The sequence below is a fragment of the Periophthalmus magnuspinnatus genome, chromosome 3 (assembly GCF_009829125.3).
Source record: "Periophthalmus magnuspinnatus isolate fPerMag1 chromosome 3, fPerMag1.2.pri, whole genome shotgun sequence".
NCBI lineage: Eukaryota > Metazoa > Chordata > Actinopteri > Gobiiformes > Gobiidae > Periophthalmus > Periophthalmus magnuspinnatus.
Window position 1 is genome coordinate 19,297,268 of NC_047128.1, and position 15,228 is coordinate 19,312,495.

Below are 15,228 nucleotides of genomic sequence, written 5' to 3' on the forward strand. Positions count from 1 at the left end.
ACAATGTGATGTTATTCAGGTTATAGAGGTAGAATCTCTTCAATTTTTAGTAAAAATACTTCCTGATCTATTGGGTCAGTTAGGAGGAGGCATGAGGGCCAACAAAAATTGGTCTGAGGGCCATATTTGGCCCATGAGCTGTAGTTTGGACAGCCATGGGTTACAGTTATGGAATTCAATAGCGTGATTTCATGATTTCCAACCAGGAAAACCATTGAAAACCATTGAAACATTAAAAAATTACGAATGTGGGAATAATATATATATATAAAAATTTTATGTATTTATTTCGTAAAATCTTAAATATAATAATCAGGGCTGTCAAGTGTCTTGGTCAAGGGTACAACAGCAGGATCAAACCCCAAATCTTCTAGCACATCAGCCATTTTTCATTTGGAGAAAAAGAATGTCACACTAGAATGGTGAAAGTACAATTTTATTCTAACTTGCATTTCTCTAAAAATATCTGGTCGTGACTCAGAAAGTGTTGACTCAGGAAAACACCACACCCCCGGTTTAGGCATTAGAACTGCTGCTTTGGTGTCTGATTGTACTGACCCAACGCAATATGGTAAAAATGTGCACAAAACAACAACATAATGATCACATTGTTAAAGAAGACATGCAAAATCAAGCTTGAAGAACTTGTAACTGTGCAAACCAATTTATTAAATCATTTTCGATCAATATTGCGATTGAAAATGTCCAAAATGCCAACATTTACATGAAAATGGGCTTCAGTGAATCTATTGATTGTCTTAATCTATGACACCCGAGGATTATTATGGTATAATTTAGTCATTTTAAAGAGCAATATTACTCTAATACGGAAAATGAAATTGGAGAACAAGTACAGAGCAGTGGGCGGTGAAAGCGGAGGTTGAACGGAGTAATGATGTCTTGAATAGAAGAATATATTACTCAAACTTGTGCGGATCACACTAAATACAACTTTAAGTGGGTAAATGAGAAGGAAAAACGATTATAACACCCACTCAAACTTCCATTTAGAGTGATTCACGATCAATAAGAGCTCTAAAAAGTCGACTTTGCGTAATAGATCTCCTTTAACAAAAATAACTTAGGTCAAGGGATTCTGAATGCATATATTCACTGCTAAAAATTCAAAATATAAAAGAATAGTCCACGAGTATAGACTATATAACTAAAGCAGATAAAAGCCTAAAATGTCTTCTTAAACACTGAATGGTGACTTCTTCCCACACGTCTCTAATGGCAGCGTGTCCTCGCACAGATAGGAGAGTGCGGTTGTTAAAGTGTTGTTTTGGAAGCACAGTGAGATAGTGTGAAAGTAAAGCCTAACAGCTCCTGTCAAAATACAGTCTGCCCGGGCGGAGGCAGGCCTTTGAAGTGCGCGGCCGAGCTGAGATGTTTTTGTTTTTCCAGTAAAATCCTTCAATAAGAGAGATTTTCCTCTTCACGGCGCTCATCCTGCGTCACACTGCCAGATCAGGCACTGCCCTAAATCGCTGCTGGTAATTTTATCTGGAGGATCGTACAAAGTGCTCTGAATCTGCACCTGCCTCAGAAGAGTCAATTGACCTCTTTAGTGCAGCTTTCAGGCAGGAGTTTATCAAACTTCATTTTTGAAGGAGTCCATGCTCAAAACCCCGTCCAGGTCAGCTTTGTTCTCTGCACAAATTCAACTATCGAACCTCAGAGGGGGAAGCCAGCTTTATTTACAGTATAGACATGCACGCTCCTGGGTTTCATTCTGCACTTTCAGTCATAATACTGTTTCATATTCTACCGATAAGTATGATTCATGATTGACAGCAGTCACTGTGGGGTTCTTTTATTCTTCTCAAAACTCCCTAGAGTGGCCAAATAAGTGATATGAAAGTACAAGGCGTGGAGCTGGCATGAAGCAGAGACACTGACACTGTGAAAGAGCAACAAAATCCAGAGACAATGTGGGTCAGTGGCCATTAAAACTAAATTATAATGTGTTTTTACAGTTAGCTTCATCATTGCTAGGGACTGTTGCAAGGAAAGTGAGGAATAACTTTTGACTGATGCAAACTGCTTAATCTACCATATTTTCCAGACTATAAGTCACACTGTTTTTCATACTTTTTACGGGGGTGCGACTTATACTCAGATGCGACTTGTGAAATTACTAAAACATAATTTCACATCTTCGTTATTGTCACACTGTCAACTGCGCACTGTCCCCTAAAAGAAAATCATATTCTGCTTGATGACACCCATGAGGAAGAGGCGCTTCAGTTGTTCAGAAGCGACACCAAGGATCAAGAATTCAATGAATTTAGTGATTTGGAGTGAGATCGAAAGTTAGCTTGTTTTTTATGCTTTAGTTATCTGATTAACTGTTAATATCTTATGTTAACATACCAGACACATATTAATTTCTGTCTATGCTTCATGTAGCTGAATAAATAAATGTGTTATGTTAGCGCGCTGTACTGATATTCAGCCTGTTTTTCTCTATTTTATTGTTTTTATTATAACTTGCCTTTAAAGATAAAATGTCTGTTAAAATGTCTCAGATTTTGTTAAATAAATTTCCCCCAAAAGTGCGACTTATAGTCCAGTGCGACTTACATATGTTTTTTTCTTCATAATTATGCATTTTTTAGCTGGTGCGACTTATACTCCAGAGCGACTTATAGTCTGGAAAATACGGTAGTTCTATAAAACTCACCCCATGTCCCATCACTAACACACAAACCACAGTTTGAGAACCACTAAGTTATGACAGTCTGCAGCTTTCATAGATTTTTAATGATAGCACGCCAAGACCACAGAAAAGTGTCACAAAGTTTTGGAATAACAGCTCAAAGCTCTCTTTCTGAGGCTTGATGCACAGCTATACTTTCCAATAGATGCTGATGTAATGTCCTTCTAACGCCAAGTCAACTGCCTGGACCAGCTCCACAGTTACACAACCACATTTCCCTCTGAATACGGCCCTTAATAACGAGACCCTTTCCCAGGAATCATTGGGCAGATCCAACCGTGGGAACCAACCTTTGTCCATCTCACAATGAACTATCACTGGGATTCACAAGCTTCACAAAGTGCCATCTTAGGTTGGCAGTTGAAAGATTCCTGGCCACGGCATACTTTGGTAATGTCCTCGGGCAAGACACTTTACCCGCTTTGCCTGTGAATATGGCGTGAGAAAGACATTTGGTCAAATGGGTTGTTGGCGCAGATTGGCAGCCACATTTACATCAGTCAGCCTAAGGGCATCTAGTAATAAACTAGGACTAAACGAGTGTGACACCAAGTCTAAACCAGCTCAAAATGAAAGGTGAACTGTGTAACTTTTCTGGTGAGGGGGTGTCCATCACCTTCTTGTCTCATTTAGGGAATTTTTGATTTGCCTTGAATGTTCCACAGCATGACGTTACAGTGGTCCCTCGCTATATCGCGTTTTTTTTTGTGTAATTTTGCATGCTTTTTTTTACAGCGTATAAATGTGCATTGTGTTCTGCGTCCTGATTGGCTGAGGGACTGTAGACCATTGTCCATCAGTCTCCTCCGTGCTGTGTCTCCTGTACAGTGCAGAATGCGTTCAGACAATTGCAGTGTGACTCTGAAGTGCTGTATGTTTGAAAGTTTTCTCCCCGACAAAACCCACAATGTCGATGAAACGTTCTGCGCCGACAAATTTCAGAAATGTTTTGGACTTAAAAGTGTTTCTCTGCACGGAGAGGCCGCCTCTGCAGATACCACTGGAGCAGAGGCACGTGAACAACACATTTAAAGCGATCATCGAGGAAGAGGGATATAATATACGAAGGTTTGAACTTTGAGTGTTTAAACAAGAGAAAATGTGAGAAAATGTTAATGCCTGTGTGAGAAAAGTGTATAAAGTGTGTGGTGAGGGGTTTTACAGTCTTAAAACATATATAATAATTGTAAAAAATAAAGCTGACTCCTTTGCGTATTTCGCCTATTGCAGAACGCAACCCCTGTGATAAAAGAGGGCCCACTGTACATGTATTCAATTACAGTTATTTTTATGGCTTCTAAGTACAATGAAAAGCTTGGCGTGGTAGACTCAACTCGTTGTCTCTTGATATGCTTCATGCCATACTGTGAATCAATAGCATCTCCATGACAAGCAGGCATTGGACCTTCCATTTTTAAAAAGTTCTGTAGTCTACCCATACTGTCAAACTTGCCAATGTCATCAGATTAAGCCCCATGTACCACCAGTAACACCACAGTTTAAGAGTACTATACTGCAATGATATGACAAGCACAGTATTTAAAGCCCCCACACGCAGACTTACCCTCCACCACCACCAGCCTTTGGAGGGCTGAGTGTAAACCTCATCAAAATGTGTTGCTACTGGCTATTTTTGTACATTTTACTCTATACCAAATTATATCAAATTAAAACACAGTTCCAGGAAACATCCCAGTTTTCTGCCTAAGTGGATCATCCGACATTTTGCTCTGATGAAATACACAACAACAGCACGTGCAATGACGTAACTGGTCCCACATTTATGAAAACGTAATACATATTTATTTGAATTGTTTTACAAAGCAACTGCGGTATAACATAATCATTTTGTGTTGAAAGCTGATCGTAAGTAGCAAAGTGGATAGCTATACCTGTGCCTCCATGTGATCTTAAAGGGGCTATACCCATTTTTTTTCTTTTTCTTTCATAGACTGTATAATAGAACCGAGGGACCGAGTGGACCGAGTGAGTGTGACATCACCCATAGTGTCTGTTTGCAACACAATGAAGCCAATTGCGGCTCGCAGTTATAGTGGCTGATCTGCAACCAGAACCCATATTTGGAAATTTGGGTGCGAAACCAAAGAGGCGGTTAGGAGCGAGGGTGTTGAAGGCACTCACCACTTCCTGCGCTTAGCAATGAACTGTCAATCAACCTGTAGCTAACTCTAGTGGCACGTAAACAGTCCACGGTAGTAAAGTAACATTGACCCAGTACAGATATATTGTAAAAGCAAATCAAAATGAGACTGCTGTGTGTTATCTGCATCTAATTATAAAGTGTTTTTATTGTTCATGAAGCAGTCAGTAATTCTAGTGCACTGCAAAACTCTACTCTGCCCTTTAAAAAGCGTTTAGAAATTTGTTGCAGTGAATAATTAGTATGTGATGCATTAAGAAAGTGTTCTCATGGCTTATTTTTATTTGTTATTATCTTTTGTCTTGTCTATGAACAGTCCCGTTACGTCTTCTGTTTTGTTATTTGAATCAGTAGGTGCTGCGGAGTCACAAGACACAGGAGGAACTTTTGGAGACAGTCACCTTTAATCTGTTCCAGAAAAGCACAAAACTTTATGAACATGTGACGCTACACGTCGGTCCAGCCCACACTACACGAGAGAAGACAATGGACAAAGTCAACATTTCCCCGCACTTGCCCACCACATGAACAAACGAAAACAACGAAACAACATATGAGCTCAATATTAACTTAAATACAAGACAATATAACCACAAATGTAAACAAAAGCAAAGATAATTACAAGAGGACACTTTAACATTGGGATCACAATAGATGACTGACCTCTTCACTAAACTCATTCGCAAAGGGAAAAGGCGAGAGTCAAACCCCGAATTTATAACAGGGGCAAGGCGAAGGACACACGAAGAAGAAAGAAAAACAAGGAAGAAGCGGCTGGAGAACCAAGGCTGCACATAAAATTAAACACCAGGTATGAACAAAACTGTAATAAACAAAAGCACCATTTTATGTATAAACCAATTACCTATGTCTTATTATTAATGTGTCTTGGACCTGCAGTGTTGTATTTTAAAAATGCTTAACTTTTATGTCTGTTTGGCTGTGCATAAATTAAAAAAATAATAATAAAGAAAGTGTATTAAACTGTATAAAATATTAAAACCCTGTAGCGCAGACCTCAACAAAAATGTTATAAAGTGCATGTAATCCCTGTACCCGTTCTCGTTCCTCATTCCTGTGCTCATATTTCCGTATTCTATCAAATATGTCACGTTTAAAATGTCCACGACAAACTGAATTCATTTAAATATGAAACCATTTGCAAATCTAATCACAGTGACAGTCCAGCTAAAGTGGATCACGCTCCATATTACAAAACGCTATTCCAAAGCAGTCTGCATTTCCAGGCTGCAGAAATGGTTTTAGTTATTTATTTTTATTTTTGCCTGGCGGATACAATCTCCTGTCTGTACCTCCAGGCTACAGTCCCCCCTGACAATCACATCCAAGGACGGCTCTGACTGGCAGGAGTCAGAGTAAATCAAGATATGTGCTGTGGAATAACGGCCTGCTGTCAGAACGGAGCCAGCTTTTAGACGCGCTTTCCACATGGCTGCTCCATATACCTATTTTATTCTGTTGTTATTCCATGTGCTACATTTACTGGAGCAAGTTTTTCATGAAAATGTACTTTTAGGAATAGTTTTCACTCAACTTTTTACTTGTACTTTGGCAGTTTAATTTGGGATAAACCTTTTTATTATGAAATCTTTATTAAAGGGGTATATGAGGTATTAATTGCTTATACATAACATATTTAGATCACCGTTACATTATGCTACTAAAATGCTACATTTGTCAAAAACAACGTATTCAAATATTAAAGTTTCAGTTTAGTTTTTGATGCCCTGATTCCCCCTTCCCTTTGCTCCCTGTGCTAAGTCACCCCCCTTCACAACACATCAGCATGTATGTCCTTTTTTATATATGTTTATGGAGAATTGTTGCGTGAGAGAATGAGTGTGATCGGCTGTACGAGAGGCGTGGGCCCAAACTACAACCCGTAAGGAGATGTTTTTGACGACTCCACAATGCTAAAACATGGTAGAAAGCCCCAAAAATGTTGATTTTGCATAATAGCCCCTCTTTAAACCAGTCACCAGAATATATTTTACCAGGGGAGTTGGAACCCCAGAGATGAGTGTATTGTGGTTGTGTATTGTCTTTAGTGGAGAGACATGGGCAGACATGGGGAGAAGATAGAAATTCATCACATAGGGCGCATCCCGGTCCTGGATTCAAACTTCGAGACCTCCTGGCCGTGTGGTAACGCTGCTGCTAACTTTACGCTTGATTGTAGCTGCTCTTCCCAGTTTTGTAAGGGGATTTTCAGAAGATTTGAATGTTTATGTCTTTTGCACTTTGACATAGCCAAAATGAGACACTTTAAATGAAAATCTGCTGCACACTTCGATAAAATGCCACTATGAAAAGGACGGCCCTGCAGATAATCATTTCTGCAGTCTGGAACAGGAATTAAATGGATCTGTTTCTATTATAAGGTCCTTTATTGTGTTCCATTCCGTCCCGTCTGACCGCTAGATTACAGTCGCTAATTTGTAGAGCGTATCTCTCAAATATCACTCAGAATAAAATCTATAACTTCTTTTACCTCAGATACATAACAGTTTAGGGCTTTGCTTTTTAATTTAACAGAAATCCGATTAATCCGCCTGTCAATCATGGCCAAAATTGTGGACAGAGGATATAGTTCCAGACATAACAGTCTTTGTAAAGTATTGTAGTGGTAAGTGTATGTTTTTTTGTTGTTTTCTTTTTTTTTTTTACAGGGTATTACACGTCTATGGGGTATTACCTGCTAACACATCATATTTACACCATGATACTTTTATTGTTTTGAAAATGCTATATATACCATAAACAAAGTCTTAACATGTTAAATAAGTTTCAGTTTTGATTTGAAGTTCTGAGTCCTCCCTTCCTTTGCTCTCTACGCTAAGTGACTCCCCCTTCAAAGCGCTTTAACATTTCAAGCATTATGCATTTCACTAATGGAGCTACTGCACATCATATCAGGTTTGTGAAGTTGTAGTATATTGTTTTGTATCCTCTTTTTGTATATTTGTGGAATGTTTTTGTTCGAGAGGATGGATGACATAGGTTTGTGGGCTGAGCATTGGACCGCTTGCCACAGGGAGTGTTCAAATAGAAACCGGGAGAGATTGTTAGATTACTCAAACATTCATGGAGGACATAAAACCTCTTCAGGCATGTTTTTGACGAGGGAAAAAGATTTTAACTTCGCAAAGAGCTCCAAAAAGTACATTTCACAAAAATACCCCCTCTTTCTTAAACTCAGTTCATAGTATTTCAACCAAATATTTGTTGGATGTTGGGACCTTTTAAATCCATTGTGATATTTGAAAGTAGCTTTATACCTCCACAGTTTTATTCTGTATTTTTGGCTCCTCTTCCCACCTCTTGTTTACTCAACCATCCCTAGCTCCGCGTGTCTCTGAAATCTCCGACGCCTCTTGTGTGTGTTTGCTGTGCGTTTGGTTAAAAGAGTTTAAATCCTCCGCTTGTGCGCATAAATTTCCATTCTCAACATCTCGTGTGCCATTCTGCGCCAAACAAAAAAGGGAGCGAACTCGGAATGCAGAGCAGCAGCTTAAGGCACTTGGCTGTCAGTCGCGCTGGCTCCCGAGCAGGACTGTGGAAATGCTAAGCTCTGAACATCTCGTCCAAATCCTTTAGTGTGTCAACAAAGGCAACTGTTATTTAATATAAACAAAGTGTCGCGCCTGGACAGGGATTAGCAGCGCGCAACAGCAGATAAAGCTAATGCACATGTGTAAATGCCACACACACACACAGGCAGCTTACAGTGTTACAGCTCCAATTAAGAATCTGCCGTCTTGCGTTGCGATTCTTGACTTCAATGACAAAAAAGGAATGACGAACAATTTTAATTAGTTTAGACCGAGAGTACACACGGGGGATTTGCATGGGGGATTGAGACTGCGCTAACCAGGCTGCGCTAACCACGTCTTAGCTAAATGACTGTTGCCTAATCAGACAGAAAGTCAATTGGGCTGCGTCGGTGGTAAGCACTCTTGCATCACAATAAAAAGCTCCTGCGTTAGATTTAAGGACAAGTGCAGGTATGTCTGAGTGGAGTTTGCATATTCTGCTTGTCTCTACGTCTGTATGTACTTAGAGATACACTGTGTAACTTTTCCGGTCCTTGGAGATGTTATTGCTTTGCTCGAATTGCTCCACATTATATGATTATTCACAATATATTATTAAATTACATGTACACAGAGACAAGCAGGTTATGCCACCAGGACAAGGTCAGATCTGTGGAGAAGCAAACCCGCTTTTAAACATGTTTTAGCGATAAAAACACCTGTAATTAAATATACAAGATAAATAAATCGAATGCCATACTGTGGAACATTCCAGGCAAAGCAATATGGTGGTGGACCCGCAACCAGAAAAGTTACATAATGCACTTTAAACCAGTCAACATAAAACATCGTTCAGGTCAAGATAGTCCTGACAAATGGCCAAGCTAAAAGGCATAATTTGTTGAGAAAAATCAGTTTGAGAATCATGAAGTGCAAGGTTAGCATGCTAGTTGCCATTAGATTTACCGTGGCAAAACTCTGCTGTGGTGTTTGAAAGTTGTGAATAATTAGGATGCTCCGAATTGTTAGGCGTGTTCTTATCAAAATGACGACTGGGTTCGATCAGTTCAAATCTCAAAAGTTTATTCCCCTGACAGTTACAATCTAATACAGTACCCGGGGTCAAAATGATCTATCCCTCGTTTGTGCAGCAGGCAGTCTGTCTGCTTTTCCCTGGCCCCAAAGGATAAAATGTAACATGTAACATGAATATGCAAATATTGTGATGAGTAGGTTGACGTCTTGGTTCCTCCTTCCAGCCTCGTTCACTTCTCCGGGCAGCACCGGTTTGTTTTTCGGCCTTGGGTCTCGTCCGGCTGCCTTATCTCTGTGAAAGGAGTTTCTACAAAGAACTGGCTGCCCCCCATAACTCACATCTTACAATGCCTCCTTTAATATTGGAATATTATACTGAGTGAATAGTTTCGGTGTTAGTACATCTTGTTCAAACTTTAGCATAAACATGGTGCCCGTTAGATGACCTTAAAAAGAGTGCAACATTCAAAGGATACATGAATTCGGTGTACACATAGTGGTTACATGACAATATTCAAAACTATGATTTCAGTGTCAAAAGGTATATATGTAGATGTGATGCACCTAAGAAGCTTTATTCAATCAATATGCATTCAATAATTTTGATATATGTATTTGTAATGCAACTCAGAAGCTTTATTATTTGTCATACCCTTCAGAATTCATAAGGTAAATGAGGAATAACTTTGAACCACTGCCAACTGTCAACTAGATAGATAGTCCCCGAGTGTTGGTCGCTCCCATTGCTACTGACAGGTTGACCCAGCAGCACAATAAAATAAACAGTTTGAATAGACAGTATTGCAATTATTGGTCCGTGAGAAAAAGTACTTTCTGAGACTGCTTATCTCGGCCTTGGTACACCTACTATGTTACGTATGTTGTTTGTTTCAGCCTTCAGAGCTTCAATGCCAGCTGTATCTGTTGAAGCTCTGTTCCTGAAGAGTCTTTATTACAAACATATTTCAGATGTCTTCTCACTCAGACACACATGATCTAGTGCAGAACCCGTTGTGGCCCATATGCCAAAAAGTTTGCCCACCCCTGATCTAGTGCAAGAGACACCCAAACATATTGAGGTTCGAATAATAGCTCTGCACTGTTTTTTTTTTTTTTTTTTCTCACATAAAGGTGATTCAGTCAAAAGGAAAAAGCAAAATGTCGTATTGTTCAGAGCTGGGCACAGTTGTTACCAAGTGCTGGCATTTTCTTTTGTTAGAACCTGACAGAAATGACACATGCAGCAAGAGACTTTTAGAGTTTTCAGCCATGGCATAATTTTATGTTATAATGCTCCCTCATCAAACACATGTGCTTTTATATGTCATCCATGCATGTTTGTGTAATCTAGTGATCTTTTCCGGGCCCCATTTGAACACTTTTTATGTTTACCAGTACCGATTTTGTCCAATGCTCCGCCCACAAACCTACATCACCCATGCGCTCGCACAGCAATTTTCCAGCAAAAGTATACAAAAGCAGGATACAGAACAGTACACTACGACTTCACAAACCTGACACGATGTGCAGTAGTTTCATTAGGGAGATGCAGGCTGATTGTGTCGTGATAGCGCTCTGAAGGGGGAGTGACTTAGGTTTTCTTTTATTTCTTCTCTCTCATGTCTGGGGTCCACTACAACGTCTTTTGCTTTGTTCCCATTAACATAAATAGTAAATCATCACACCGTTTAATAAAGTGGTCTACTCCCGGTGTGTGACTTAGCATGGAGAGCAAAGGGGGACTTGGAATGTCAGAAACTCCACTGAAACGTATTAAACACGCTGATAGGTTGTTGTTTTTTGGCGAATATAACCTTTTCAAAACAATAATAGTTAACATGATCTAAATAGTCATTTTTCTTTCACCAAAATCAAAACTTTGCTCCATGCTTTGATTATCAGAGGATTGGCCCCTTGATTAAAAAAAGATCCAAGCTGATGGCCGATGATTAGAGACGACTGAATCACACTGCCCCACCACAACCCGAGGAGCACATGGCATGTCTGTGATTTCTAATATCACTCTGAAAGTAGTGCACATACCCGACCCTGCTCCTCAAAGCTCAGAAGGCTTTGGGTTTTTGGGATTTGAGGATTTGCCGCTAATAGAATACATTTAAAATAAGAAAAATTCAGTGAACTAATTTTTAAATAAACAATCGTTTTCATTCGCCCAATTCTGTCAGCACGATTTCAGCGGCGAAAATGAACCCACTATGAACAGAGGTGGGTATTACAGTTACATTTACTTGAGTCTTTTTAAAGTATTTATCATTTTTAAAGTTGTTTTCAGGCACCAAACTTTTTGTCCGACTTGAATAATAAGCATTTCAACAGTACTCCAGTTGAGTTTTGGTTCGTCTTACCACTGTGAGTAAGTCTACAGGTGACAAAAGTTTTATGTTGACAATACAAAATTATATGAAAATATGAAATATAAAATCTGGCACCGTGATTTCTAGATTTTGTGCATAATTGTATGTTTTGTCCCTCATTTACTTCAATTATTCGTCTGATGTTATGTTCACTTCCTCTTACAACTGTTTCCCACCTTTTTACTCTTACTTGAGTTATTTCTGTCATTTCTTTTTTGTAAATACATACGATTTATTGTGAAAAGCAGCACAAAAGCAGCACTCGAACCTGGAAGTAAGCCCCGAAAGTTCTGATTGGTTGTGCCACTCCAGTCTCATGTGTATATTAACAATGTGCCAAAGGGTTTACGAAAGCTAGAAACACAATAGACAGATTTAAATACCTAATTCCTCCTAACTTGGTGTGAAACTCAAGTACCTCAGGTTAAATGAGGAAATGTGAAGGTAGCAAATATTGCTTTTAGTCTTATTTAAACTGCTTCACTCTTCAATATGCCAGAAGTCTTTGAATGCATTGAAATTAAGACGATATTACTTTTATGTACTTTACTATGTATCATTGTTAAGTCTCATATTACACAAAATTGACTCTTGTGAACTGTAAGCCATGTTGGAATGTTGCTACCTCATCAGAAACATACCTGGAGTTGTGTTTTGTTTCATTCACAGATGTTTAAGTAATTTCTTTGTATTCTGTGTAGATCTCGACACCTCAAAATGCTCTGTTCCACCTTGTGATGTCATGAAGCGGAAGTTGTCAAGTTAACAACTACATTTTACCTTTTGTTCAGTAGAAATGAGCAATTCGAGGGTTGAAATCATCCAAATGACTCTAGTGAAGGTGTATGGAGTTTAAAAACACAGTGCAGCACTTCCTGTATCACCATGTGACATCACAAGGTGGAACAGAGTGTTTTCAGTTTGCAAGACCATGGAGCCTAAATATGAAAGGTTTGTGCGCTGGACGTGTGAATGAAACAAAACAAAACTCCAGATATGTTTTTGACAAGGAAACAACATTATAACATAGATCATAAAAACAGCGTAATACATGCTCTTTAAACATAATCAAACAAAGCCATAACAGGATTCTTACGTCGGTTACTTTTATAACAATGTACTTTTACACACATACACGCCTTGGCAGTAAATAGTTGTGTTAACCAAAGTATATTCTTGCACACTGGCCAACCTCGCAGTTTCTTTTAAAGCTGTAAAAAGACCTTGCTTTAGCTATATAAGACAGACATCTTTGTATGTTTCATAATGCACAAAGCACTTAGCATCAGGGGCAGTCTTGTATGCTGTCACTTCAATGTGATTTTGTGCTTCATTACCCTTTGGCTGCAGAGCAAATGGAGAAACAAGTGCAGCAATTCTCACGGTCATTCGTCGTAATAAAAATATAGATTGTGTTTTAGATAGAAAAGAGAGTATTTGTTGTAGGGAACTGTATGTCCTGCTGTCTTACAACATTAATACAAAATAGTGTTGATGTAATGCTAAAATTTTGATATAAAGAAATAGACTCAATCCTCAATACTGATTCCGATACTACAAGGATAATAAAACAACTTTATTTAGACAATAGAATGTGATTTTCAACATTAAATCAAGGTACTTTCTTATATAGTACCATGTGGTCTTATATCAGTGTCCCTCAGTTGTCCAGCTGTCCATACTAGTCCAGTGGTGGAAAGTAACAAGGCAAGGCAAGGCAAGTTTATTTGTATGGCACAATTCGTACACAAGGTAATTCAAAGTGATTTACAGAATAAGAAAGACATTAAAATCACACAAATCAAAACATAAATAATCACCCAATCTGCAACTCTCTCACCCACTCATTTGCACCCTTTAAAAACTCTCTCTCACACTCTTTAAACACTGTCTTGCTCAGTTTAAGAACTTAGAACCCATTACTTTACAAAAAACTTTCCTGTCACTTTACTATGTCTAATAAAAGTTCATCAGTCCATGTTTCTTTTGTCATCATAAAATTACCATTGAAGGAGAAGAGTGCAGAATAAAACCCTTTCAGTCATATGCACAGCTAAACAGAACCGTTTTGAGCCTGGATTTAAATATTGTCAAAGTAGAGGCCTGTCTCACATCTTCAGGAAGACTGTTCCAAGTTTTAGCTGCACAAAACTGAAACGCTGATTCCCCATGTTTAGTCCTGACTCTGGGCACCAGCAGGAGGCCGGTCCCTGAAGTCCTCAAATTGCGAGATGGTTCATATGGTTTCTGGTACAAGGTACTGTACTTAAGTAAAATCTTTAGGTATCTGTACTTTGCTTGAGTGGACACTATTTTACTTTTACTTTACTACATTGGAGAACAGGTATTTGTACTCTCTACTCCTCTACATTTTTAACTGGACTGAAAAGTAAAAAAAAAAAAGGTTTGAAAAAGTATGATTTGAGGGGTTATTTTGACCATGTTCGTGGTAACATCCTGACTTTTCCAGTTCAAGTGTCAGCTTTGAGCAAACAAAAATAAATACACAAAATCCATAAGAAATATTAAGAAGTTGATTCGTATTGATTCAAGGTCTGTATACTTTTTAATCACTATCACAACATTTAACAGTTGTGTGAAATACTTTGACTTTTTACTCTGAAAGTATATTTTGAAACGGGCAATTAATATTTTTACCTAAGTAGATTTTTCCATGTGACATTTTTAATTTTACTTGAGTAACATTTTACTTCTGTATCTGTACTCTTAAGTCACAATACTGAGTACTTCATCCACCACTGTACTCGTCTGTGTACTAGTCTATCTTACGATCATTCTAAAGCCATTTAGGAAAGGTTCATTCCTGTCCTGTGAATGTGACCCTTTTTAGTATTGATATTTGCTACAACAACCCAAATACAATGCAACGTTTTAGCCTTTTCAATTGCAGCGTCTCCACAGCAGCTGACACAGTATTTTCCTAGATATTTGGTATACGTCTAAGCCTCTCTATTAGACAGGGCTGGGGATTGGCACAAAACCCATCCTGTAGCAGCTGGAGTCACTCGGGTAATTTAGTCCAAATGGAAAATCTCAGTGCTATGTTGATTAATATCCCTATAAAAATGTCCTACATAAACACACACTTCAAACTGATTTTCCCCCCAAAAAATTGCTATTGTTATTCAAGAAAAATAGTTTACTATATTGTAGTTTCTTTAAAGAAGGGGTATTAAGAGCTAATACAAAACATATTTACATCACCGTGTTACCTTTTATAATTCTGATGCCATATTCGGCCAAAACAACGTACAAAAATGTTTAATAAGTTTCAGTTGCACATCGAATCAGGTTTGTGAAGTTGTAGTGTATTGTTTTCTATCATGCTTTTATGAAATATTGGGGTTTCATTTGGTTGTG